Genomic DNA, 12,168 nt, shown 5'->3' with positions numbered 1-12,168 from the left:
CAAGGCCATTTATTGAATACTCTGTATTTTCCCCATTGATTTTAATGCCATCTTCACCATATTATACATATTATATTATACTATACATTCCTATATGTATTTGGGTCTGTTTCTAAACTTTCTCATCCTTTCTACTGATTTGTGCATAACAATTTATTTATTGAAATTTACAACATTAAAAAAATATCTAATTGGTCCAATCCCCCTTAATTACTTGTTTTTCAAAATGTTAGTGGCAAATCTTGTTTTTTCCTTCCCATTTTATTGGGATGTAATTGACATGCAGCTGTATATTTATGTACAGCATAATGATTCGACTCATATACATCATGCAATGATGACCACAGTAAGTTTAGTGAACATCTATCATCTCATATAGATACAAAATAAAAGAAAAAGAAAAAAATTTTTTCCTTGTGATGAGAACTCTTAGGATTTACTTTCCTAATGACTTTCATATATAACATACAGCAGTGCTAATTATATTTATCATGTGTTTCATTACACCCCTAGTACTTATTTATCTTATAACTGGAAGTCTGTACTTTTGACTGCCTTCATCCAATTTCCCCTCCCCCAACTAGTAGCCAGAAATCTGATCTCTTTTTCTCTGAGTCTGTTTGTTTTGATGTGTAATTGACCTATGACACTATGTTAGTTCCTGTTGTACAACACAGTGATTCAATATTTCTATACATTTCAAATGATCACCATAAGTCTAGTTACCATCTGTCACCACACAAAGATATCACATAGTTGTTGGCTATATTCCCCACACTGTACACTTCATACCCTTCACTCCTTTACTTTGTAACTGAAGTTTGAACCCTCATCGATTTCTTTCCTCCCCCTTTCTCTCTGGCAACCACCTGTTTGCTCTCTGTATCTATTACTCTGCTTCTGTTTGTTCATTTGTTTTGCTTTTTAGATGCCACATATAGGTGAAATCATAGTGGTATTTGTTTTTCTCTGTCTTCTATACAAGGTTTAGACTCAACTTCTCGAATTTAAAAATTCATTTAAAAATTTTATTGGAATTATGTTAAATTTATAGAGACTTGATATCTTTATGATATTGAGTCTTCCCAGCTAAGAACAGTACACTTTTCACTTGGTCAGCTTTTCCTTTGTGTCCAAAAGTAAATTTAAAAATTTTCTTTGTAGAAACTGCACATTTATTGGTAAGTTTATTTCTAGCTATTTTATCTTTTTGTGGGACAACTGAAATGTCTGTCTTTTCTTTCATTATATTTTCCTCCAATTGGCTATAATTTATACATTTTTTTTCCCCAGTTGGGCTCTTAGGCGGGACCCACCTGAAGTGTTCCAGCCTAGTAATCGTTGCTTTTTTTTTTCTTGATAAGTTTCCTAGGCAGCCTTGAGAACAGTAAGTTAATACTACAGCTCTCTTGCAAATTTCTCTCTTAGCCACTCAGTTTCAAAATTCCTCAGCAAGGTCACAGATGGTGTCCCTCTTTGCTCGTATTTTAGTCAAATCAAGGTTTTTGTTTATGCTTTTTTTCCTCAAGCCAAATAGTGGAGATATTTTTGGTAAAACTGGAGTTTGATCTCATCAAGTCTCCAGGCCAAGCGCTCAGGAAGCAGGCCAGCAGCGCTGTTATCTGTTCCGAGGACCCCACTGGTGTGGATGATTGTATGTCTGTAGAAATTGCTAAGGCCATATTCTCATGCCCTCTTGTGAACTGATACAACTCTGCAGTGCTGGGAGTATAAAAATCACTATGCTTTCAGCATATTAATTCATTAGAAATGGTTAGAACAGCAAGGGAGTTTTGAGATCAGGCATCTAGTCTAAAGCTTTCATTTTATAGATGAAGAAGGCCAAGGTAGTTGAAAAGTGATGAATTAAAATTGCAGACTTTGGATGCCAGAGTGGGTGCCGTCTCTTCCAACTTACACTGTCTTTTCTCCTTGAACTTAAAATGTCTCAACACTTCAGAGGAGCACCTACAATAGTCACTGTTTCCACCATAAGCACCAGAGTGAAAACACCTGGTCAAGACATCCCACCTTCACTGATATTCAGGCCAGGAGCTGTGTTTGACCCTGTTTGTCCATCTCCAGACCTTTGTGCTAATCCAGCAGTTCTCAGAATGTGGTCTGGGGACCCCTGTGAGATTGCAAGACCCTTTCAGGAAGTTTTCAAGGTTGAAACTATTCTTATAATAATATTACAACATTATTTGCCTTTTGCTCTCATTTGCTCAGGAACGTTTTCCAGAATTTTCCAAGAAAGTATACTTAGGATATAAATATGTGCATTTTCAGACATTAACTAAGTTTGTTCTCAGTACTTTTGCTGAGCTCTTACTACTTCAGTTATACTTGCTATAATGTCTTTAATCTCATTATTGTCAAAACACTTGTTATTTTGAAATCCTAAAGTTTGTCTCCAGCCTATGTGGAAACTAAGTAAGCACATTTTGTTGTCTTGATTTGCAGTCATTTTTTTTTTGAGATTTTTAAATATCTAAGTATAATTAATGTACAATATTACAAAAGTTACAGGTGAACAATGTAGTGATTCATAACTTTTAAAGGTTAGACTCCATTTATAGTTACTGTAAAATATTGGCTCTATTGCAATCATTTTTATATATTAAAAGCTTTTCTAAAATTTTAAACATTTTGTAAAACTTTTGAAATTTAATAAAATTTTATTCTAAAATAAAAGAAAATATATTTATAATATATCTTTCTTATTTTTAAAGGTGAATGGTTACTTTCTCAGCCCACAGCTTCACGATCTGCATATAGTCATTTCTCTGGCTCAGAAGGCAGGAACTTTCAAAGAAAAAGGGTGAAATTGTGAATAAGAAATAAAAATATGGTGAATATTACCTTTTCCTTGGTTGTATACATGTTAATAATTCATTATTATTTCTGAAAGTATTACGGTGAGTGACTTCTGGTTTCCGGTCCAGCGGGATCTTAGAAGTGATCATGCCATCCTAACAACAAGAACAAAGCTGAACAAACTGAAAAATCAGCAACTCTTCTTAGATCTGTCGTCAGAGCAGTGAAGTCACAGGGCAAACAGCTGTCCAGAAATTTAAAGAGACAAACAGGTAAATGGAGAGAATCACGATTTACCAGATCTGAAACCCCCTGGCAGAAAACTCCGTGGGAACCAGTGCCCAGGTAGGGAAACCTGAACTGTAATTGATGAATTGCTGGAGACTCAGAGGGGACAGTCTGAGAGTTAAAAACTGCAGGAGGATCCAGTCATAGGGGGTCCCCACGATTTTGTGAGTTTTACCTCTAGGAGCTCACAGGGAATATCAGAAAAAATTCCCTTGTGCTTCCACCAGGGGGAAGGGAAAAGTAACCATTTTGACAAACCCAGAGAATTCTGTTCTTCTTAACATGGTCTTCCCTTGGGAGAAACTATTTATCCAGAGCCTGACCTGCTAGGGCTTTATCAGAAAAATTTCCCTTGTGCTTCCACCAGGGGGAAGGGAAAAGTAACCATTTTGACAAACCCAGAGAATTCTGTTCTTCTTAACATGGTCTTCCCTTGGGAGAAACTATTTATCCAGAGCCTGACCTGCTAGGGCTTTATCAGAGCCTAGCTGACCGTGGGGAAGGGAAATACCCAACTGCAGCCCCCTCGTGCTTTCCACATGGGGAAGAAAAACTTCCAACTCCAGCCCCCTCTACCCATCCTCTCCCACCAAAGACAAGGAGAGGAACTGAGAAGCACCAGGGTTGTTCACAGAGGCTCAAAAGACTGAGACCTAATCATAGGGCTATAGAATGCTACCCCGCCGCCACACTTACCGTTCCTTTACTAAAGCCCTGTTTACCGCGATACCTTTTATTCAGTACATCGTGTCCACCTTTCAACAAAAAATTACAATGTGTACTAAAAGGCAAAAAACACAGTTTGAAGGGACCAGAACCAGAGTCAGATATGGGAGGAATGTTGGAATTACCAAGAATTTTTTTAAACTGTGATTAAAATGCTAGGCACTTTAATGGAAAAAGCAGACAACATGCAAGACATAGTGGATAATGTAAAAAGAGAGATGAAAATTCTAAAAAAAAAAAAAAAAAAAAAAAGCCCAGGATCAAAACCGCTGTAATAGACATGCAGGATGCCATTGATAAGCTCTTTAGTAGACTAGCCACGGCTAGGAAAGAATCTCTACACTTGAGGATATTACAATAGAAACTTCCAAAAATGAACAACAAAGAGAAAAAAGACTGAAAAATACAGAATATCCAAGAACTGTGAGACAACTACAAAAGGCATAACATATGTATGTATCGTGGGAATGCCAGAAGGAGAAGAAAGAGAGAAAGGAACAGAACCAATATTTGAAGTAATAATGACTGAGAATTACTTCAAATTAACGTCAGACACCAAAACACAAACCAGGAAGCTCAGAGAACACCAAGCGGAATAAATGCCCCCAAACTACACATAGGCATATCATATTCAAACTGCAGAAAACCAAAGATAACGAAAAAATCTTGAAAGAAGGTAGAAGATAAAAAAGCTTACCTATAGAGGAACAAAAATAAGAATTACATCTGGCTTCACCTCAGGAACCATGCAAACAAGAAGAGAGTGGAGTAAAATATTAAAGTGTTGAGAGAAAAGAAAACCCACCAACCAAGAATACTGTACCCTGTGAAATTATCCTTCGAAAGTAAGAGAGAAATAAAGACTTTCTCAGATAAAAATTGGGGAAATTTGTTTCCAGTAGACCTGCCTTGCAAGAAATGTTATAGATCAAAAACTCAGATCTAGATAAAGAAGAGCATTGGAGAAGGAATAAGTGAAAGCACAATTAACACTTTACTTTTCTTAATTGATCTAACAGATGACAGTTTGTTCAAAATAACAGTACCAAAATGTATTCAGTTATGTATGCTTATATGCATAATATAACAGTCCTTTGTCAGAAATGCAATTTGCAAACCATCTAGAATGCGAAAACCACAAAAGCACCAAAATGGCACATCCATCAACGGAGTCTTCCCAGGCTATTATTTATTTATTTATTTATTTATTTATGACTGTGTTGAGTCTTCGTTTCTGTGCGAGGGCTTTCTCTAGTTGCGGCAAGTGTGGACCACTCTTCATCGCGGTGCGCGGGCCTCTCACTATCGCGGCCTCTCTTGTTGCGGAGCAGAGGCTCCAGATGCGCAGGCTCAGTAATTGTGGCTCACGGGCCCAGTTGCTCCGTGGCATGTGGGATCCTCCCAGACCAGGGCTTGAACCCGTGTCCCCTGCATTGGCAAGCAGATCCTCAACCACTGTGCCACCAGGGAAGACCCTTCCCAGGCTATGTTCCTTTTCACTTGTAGTTGTGTGCAGACAACCACTGTATCCAAAGGGAAAATGAATGAAAAGTGAGCATCACGTAGTTTATTGATCAAATAAAACATAACCAAGAAAATGGCATGTTGCCGCCTCTATATAAGTGTTATTATATTGCAGGGTGAATGAGCTGCAATGGTCAGTCATGCTCATAGATGACTTCTATTGGTAATGTTCTTACCCAGAACACCAAGTTTCAGAGTTTTGTTTGCTTGCTGTTCTGCATTACTTATAATTGACATCAATGATGACTCGTTTATCTGTAATTCCCAGCTCTCATTTAATCAAATATCCGTAGCATCTTGAAGTAGAACTGGAAAATTAGAAGTGTTCTATTTGAGCCTCTACTGAACACAGAAAATTAAACCCCACAATACACACACACATACACACACACACACACACTGTCATCAAGCAGCTGCCACCAGCTCACTTCCCCCAGGTTAGATGCCCTAGGAGAGAGCCCAGATGTCAGAAACTCCAGGTCTCTGGCTGTGGGTACCTGCTCCCAAGGTCATGCTCACCTACAGGGAGAGGAAATGAAGGGGAGGGGAAATGTTACAGGGAGAAACCTTTGGGGGAGAGTCTTGGATTTGAGAAATAAGATGAGATGTTTAGAACTGGGGGCGGGGGAGAGGAAGAAGAAAAGAGATGTCTTGATACCCTACTCTTCCTTCTAACCCATCTCTGGCCCCAAACGAACTAAAGCAGATGTACATTCCCAGGCAGCCTTGGCAACAGTTAGCTCAGTGGCCAGGAGAATTCTCTCTCCACCTGTCTGAAAATATTAACTTGCTGTTGCCAGATGTTACTCTAACCAGAGACAGAGCAGTCCCAGACCCCAGTTACAGATAAAAGGCTCTTATGAGCAAATACCTGGGAGGCAGAATTTCCTGATGTGAAAGAGTTTCTGTCAAAGTGCAAAAAAGATTAGATATCTTTTTGGATAGAGCCAGCCAGATGGCAAAGAATTCAAGCAAGAACAAAACAAAGAGGAAGAAAAGTTCAGGGAGGAATAACTACAGACATTGGATTTTCTGATTCAGCATTTGGCTAACAATTGATTCTATTTCCAAAGGCAATTTGAATGTTTTTGTTCTGTGAGTTTTCATGTATTTCTAGCCTCACTACCTTTGTGTCAAAATACCCCCAGCCTGATGGATTCCTTTTCCTTTCTAAGCCATGAGACCCTGTGGATCTATCTGACAGTGTTCCTTGCTTGTGTACCTTGTACTGTACTTTGGGCATATTAACCTCCTCTCTTACTAAACCATGAACTTGCAGGCAGGCAGCATTTGTGCCTAGCTTCTGTCTTTTAGGTAATTTTGGGTACAGCAGAGTGGGCAAGAGGGATCTGTTCTCAGGGATCCCCAGGACCACTCTCAGGTTCCGTGTTTCTCTAGAAGGACTCACAGAACTCAGAAAAGCGATGATATTCACAGTTGTGGTTTATGACAGCAAAAGGATACAGTTTACAATCAGACAGGTAAAGACACATAAGGCAGAGCCCAGAAAAGAGACCACACATGACCTTGTAGTTGTCCTCTCCCCATGCATTTACACAGTGTGGAATTCTCCCAGCAAACAACGTGTGACAACACCATGGAGCATTGCCATCTGGGAAGCTCACCTGAGCCTTGGTGTCCAGCATTTTTATTGGGGGTCAGTCATGTAGGCATGGAGTGTCCACAGAGTTGAATTTGGTTTCTTAGTCTCTGGTCACTCCAGAGGTCAGACTGATAAGGTCCCCACCATAAATCACATTGTTAGCATAAAGAATCTGGGCATGGATCAGGGCCCCAGGTAAACAGAGATACCTGAGATCAGGCAGGATATTTCAAGGGTTTAGAGTATATCTCCAAGCAGCTGTCAAGGGGCAGAACTTCCCAGCAGCTGTCAAGGGGCAGAACTTCTCTGGAATGTGTAGGGTTTGGACAATCTGGACCTGCTGAGTCAACCTTTTATTGTACAGAATCAAAGGAAGATAAACTCTTCACCACAGGTTCATGTTCTGACCAATCGCAGGGGGTTTCTAAGCAGGGCCACCTAGGCTTCCAAATGAGAACCAATTCTGGCTGAGGCTGAAGTCTACCTAAATGAGAACAGAGAGCTTCCTCATGTTGAACTTTCTAAAAGATTCTGTTTAAGAAATGAGCATGTTTGCAAAACAACATCTCTCACCTTTGTTGAAGTTTTTACCTATGAATTTCATGATTCTTGGGCAAACAGTAAAAAGGACTTATGTGAACCCTATGTTTCGATACACCAGACATACTTGCTTTCTCTAAATGCAGTGGGATTCCACTGTAATAAGGATTGAAAACATAAAATGGAATAACCTAGATCAAAAAGAGAATTCAAAATACCTTTGAAAGAAAGTGAATGGGAGTTAGTGGATGGATAAAGTAAGCCAAGAAAGAGATTGCCTGGATGAGCAGTTCTCAAAGTGTGGGCTGTCGGTAATGTCATTATTATATTTTCATGATAATACTAAGATCCTATTTGCCATTTTCATTTGTTGACATTTGCATTGATGGTCCAAAAGCAATGGTGGGTAAAACTGCAGAGGTCTCATCATGAATCCAGGCAGAGGTACCATACTGTCCCAGAAGTCATTGTATTATTCACTCCCATGCACCTGCAGGAAAAAAGTCAATTTCACCTAAGGATGTTACAACAATTGTTACAGGTTGAAACAGTAAAGTTACTAATTGTATTAATTTTGACCTTTAAGTTTTGGTGTCGAATAGAATATGTATACAGAATTATCTACAAAGTCTACTAAAATACTCCTCCCTTTTCCAGCTACATATCTGTGTGAAGTCATATTTTTCTAATACTTCAACCAAGATTGAATGCAGAAGTAGAAATGAAAACCCAGAGGCCTTTTATTAACCCAGACATTAAAGAGATTTGCAGAAAAATGAAACAAAGCCACCCTTCTCACTAAACTGTTTTGATTCGGAAAATGTAGTTATTGTTCATGAAAAAATATGCTTTTTTCTGTTAACATGCAATGATTTTATTGTTATTTTTAAATCAGTGAATACATAATTATTTTTTACATTTCTCGGTTTTAATTTCTGATTCAGTAAACATTGACAGATACAATCCAGATAAGTAAAAGCTCGCTAGCAGCCTCAATAATATTTAAGAATGTAGAGTCCAGAGACCAACATGTTTGAGAACGTCTAGCCTAGATCATGCCTCTGTCTGTCTGTCTGTCAGTCTACCTGGAGATCTTGAGGGCTGAGTCACCTCGAGGGGTAAGACTGAGAAATGAAGCTGAAAGCTGAGGATTAAAGACAGGTCTATATGGGGGATGGTTGTATCCCACCCACTCCTTCCCCATGGAGCACAGACAGATCTTTCTAGAACCACTGCCTCACTCTGCCCAGGACTATCCTGGATTTTTACTGAAAGTCCCACCATCTGGGAAATCCCTCCCAGATGTGGAAAGTCCTGCTTTTCCATTGCGAGTGCAGGAGATTGGGGGGAAAGTATAAAACCCATACAGTGACCCCCAAAATAGGGACTGAAGCAGCACTATCTTTAATGTCAAGTGGACGTGGCAGAGATTATTTGCCTTCATAGATGTTGTCATTGTCATTCACCTCTCCTGACCGCTGATGTTGGTGACCACCACTTGTGGTTCATTCATTAGATCCTCTGTGGTTTCATCCCCCGAGCTATGAGATTCCAGTGTGCAATTCAAATGCACTGGAACTTTGACTTTGCCCGTGAAGTAATGGCTGTGCTTTGTATTGGGATAGTGCTTGTTTAACTTTTCACACTGTGAATACTGTGATCGTGTTTTCTAACAGTTCATGCCATCAAAATGAGAACAATGAACTCACACCCGCATGACCCAGACATCACTGAATGAGACTAAACAGCTGTGTTATTTTAATGACAGACAGAAGGACGCATACAACTGGATCAGGGAAATAAATAACCAAAGCAGGGCACACTGCATGACATGCCAGAAAGAGTTTGGTCATTGTGGAGAAGAGGGCACGAAAGTACTCCTAGAGACTGGACCTCAAACATCTGGGATGAGACAGGCAAGTACTTCTAAATCCATCCAGTTTTTTGTTTCCCCAAAGACACCAATGCTCAGTCAAAAATAGTGACTGCTGAATTATCTTGAGTACACCATGCAAAAAAGCTCATAGTGTTGTATTCTTCTTTTGATTGCTCTATGAAATTGAGTAATGTAGTAAAATTACATTTTCTGATTAAGAAGATGCAACTGAAATGACCTGTGGGCAAACAAAAGGGAATATTTTGATAAATTTTGTGTTGGCCCCTAATGCTGTAGCACTCCACTCATTCTGTAAAATCTTACCAGGGATTATGCTTTTTACTGTGTATCAAATGAAGCATCAAATTGTAGCAACTAAAAAATTCTCCCCCTAGTTCTTAGGCACTTTGATTTCAAAAATGGAATTTCAAATCATTTTAATCAACTATCCTGTCCAAAAAAACTCAGCTTCCCTCCTCTAGCTGCATATTTGGCAGACAACACAAATGTAAATTTTGGCAAATTCCATTTCCTGCGTCAAGTTATTACCAAAGAAAATGAAAGATCTCAGCTGTCAAATGTCCTTCACACCTCGTACAGAACACTGCTTAAAAAAAAAAGATGTAATTTGCTTACCTGTGTGATACTGAGGCTTTCGTAATGAAAAGTTTTTGATCACTTTCCAGGTTCTTCAGAACATGCGGAAGCACTTAGATTTCTGATATTTTGTAAGGAGGTCTCTTCTTGCTACAAGACGGCTATTTTTGTTGCCAGCCACAGAAATTAAATTAAAAGATTGTCCTCCCATATAATCATGCTCTCTAAATGTGGGACAAGAGGAACGTGGAAACACAAGAGTGCTTGGAAACACACTGGGGATGAGAATGGAGAAGAGGATTACAGTAAAACAGAAATGTATGCGCTGTTTCTGCAAAACAATTTGATGATCTGTGAAGAGCCCGTAAGCCTCCTAGAAAAGGTGAGGCTCACCGCATCTGAGTTGTTTGATGTGAAATGTAGGCTGCAGTAAAAAGTCACACAGAAAAAAGAAATGACTCATTTTTGGGAAATAAGACTACTTCCAAACTCAAAAATCTTTTACTGGAAAGGAGCAGCCAAGTTAAATAGGAGTTTCTTATTTTGTTTACTAAAACCATAACTTATTTGAAATCCAGCTTTGATTTCACAAGTTCAAATTACTTCTGTGTTTTTAAAGTATTTTTCCCCCACAGAGAGGGATTTAATTTATGATGACACCCGACGTGCTTCAGAGTGTTTTAAAATGATGGACATTTTGGAGATGGCCAGCCTATATGATGAAATTATGAATGCAAAGGACCTGATTAGCAGAGAGCTGGTCCAACAGGAAAAGTCCATAGATACAAAGTGAATGAACATTTTGGGAGAGCTGCAAACAAATTCCTACAAGTCTACAAACCTGCTAGTGCTGGTAAGGAAAAATCCTAACTATCCTATGGCCAAATACCTTTGTTGAGGGGTTATTTAGCTTGAGGCCATCACATTGGCCTGACTCCAGAAATCAGTATAATGTGGGCTTAATAAGAGCACTGTGAGGCAGTGAATTTTGACAGTATTCAGTTTTACTACTACATAAAAGAAAAGAAGGCTTTTTATTTAAAGCTGTAAGCAATTCAAGGAATTCCCAGGTGGTCCAGTGGTTAGGACTCCGCACTCTCACTACCGAGAGCCCAGGTTCAATCCCTGGTTGGGGAACTAAGATTCCACAAGCCACGTGGCATGGCCAAAAAAAAAAAAAAAAGAAAAAGAAAAAGCTGTAAGCAATTCAAAGAAGCATTATTGGAAAAGGAAACAGAAAGAGTAAAAATATCCAACTGTATCAAGGGACGGAAAAAATATGTCATTGTCATTTTTATTAAATATAGGTAATAACTATTTAATTATTCCTATTGTGTTTCCCTTTTTAAAAAAAAACCCTCACATTTATGCATCTTAGGAATATATAATAATATAGCCTAAAAAATGAAAATATACAATAAATAGTTTCCAAAAAGGGGTAAGATAAATTGTTGTATCAAAAGAGAGAAACATTATAAAAATATAATTACATTTTCTTACACAGTATTTGTTTAATTACTATCAATTAATTTTAATTTTTTATTTATTATTAGTTCTTTTACTATTAAATACTACTCATTGCCACTGTTCTCTAGTCCTACTGTTATTTTAAGTAATAGCATGTTAAGAAAACACTCCCATTTACCATTGCAACAAAAAGAATAAAATATCTAGGAATAAACCTACCTAAGGAGACAAAAGACCTGTATGCAGAAAATTATAAGACACTGATGAAAGAAATTAAAGATGATACAAATAGATGGAGAGATATACCATGTTCCTGGATTGGAAGAATCAACATTGTGAAAATGACTCTACTACCCAAAGCAATCTACAGATTCAATGCAATCCCTATCAAACTACCACTGGCATTTTTCACAGAACTAGAACAAAAAATTTCCCAATTTGTATGGAAACACAAAAGACCCCGAATAGCCAAAGCAATCTTGAGAACGAAAAATGGAGCTGGGGGAATCAGGCTCCCTGACTTCAGACTATATTACAAAGCTTCAGTAATCAAGACAGTTTGGTACTGGCACAAAAACAGAAATATAGATCAATGGAACAGGATAGAAAGCCCAGAGATAAACCCACACACATATGGTCACCTTATCTTTGATAAAGGAGGCAAGCATATACAGTGGAGAAAAGACAGCTTCTTCAATAAGTGGTGCTGGGAAAATTGGACAGGTACATG

At 38.4% G+C, this 12,168-nt stretch overlaps 1 long non-coding RNA gene across 5 annotated transcripts in view; it reads left to right on the top strand.

Annotated features, from left to right (window-relative positions):
• Positions 1–3,089, top strand: part of LOC309651673 — a 48,590-nt gene extending 45,501 nt beyond the window's left edge. For all 5 annotated transcript variants that reach the window (XR_014258297.1, XR_014258298.1, XR_014258299.1 and 2 more), the window contains 2 exons: positions 2,733–2,851; positions 2,946–3,089. This is a non-coding gene — a long non-coding RNA (uncharacterized lncRNA). The remainder of the gene's footprint in view (positions 1–2,732; positions 2,852–2,945) is intronic.
• The last annotated feature ends 9,079 nt before the right edge of the window (positions 3,090–12,168 follow it).

Source organism: Balaenoptera physalus, assembly GCF_965194825.1.
Source record: "Balaenoptera physalus genome assembly, chromosome: 21".
Classification (NCBI taxonomy): domain Eukaryota; kingdom Metazoa; phylum Chordata; class Mammalia; order Artiodactyla; family Balaenopteridae; genus Balaenoptera; species Balaenoptera physalus.
Note: the sequence above shows the minus strand (reverse complement) of the source record. Positions and strands in the feature narration are given on the sequence as shown.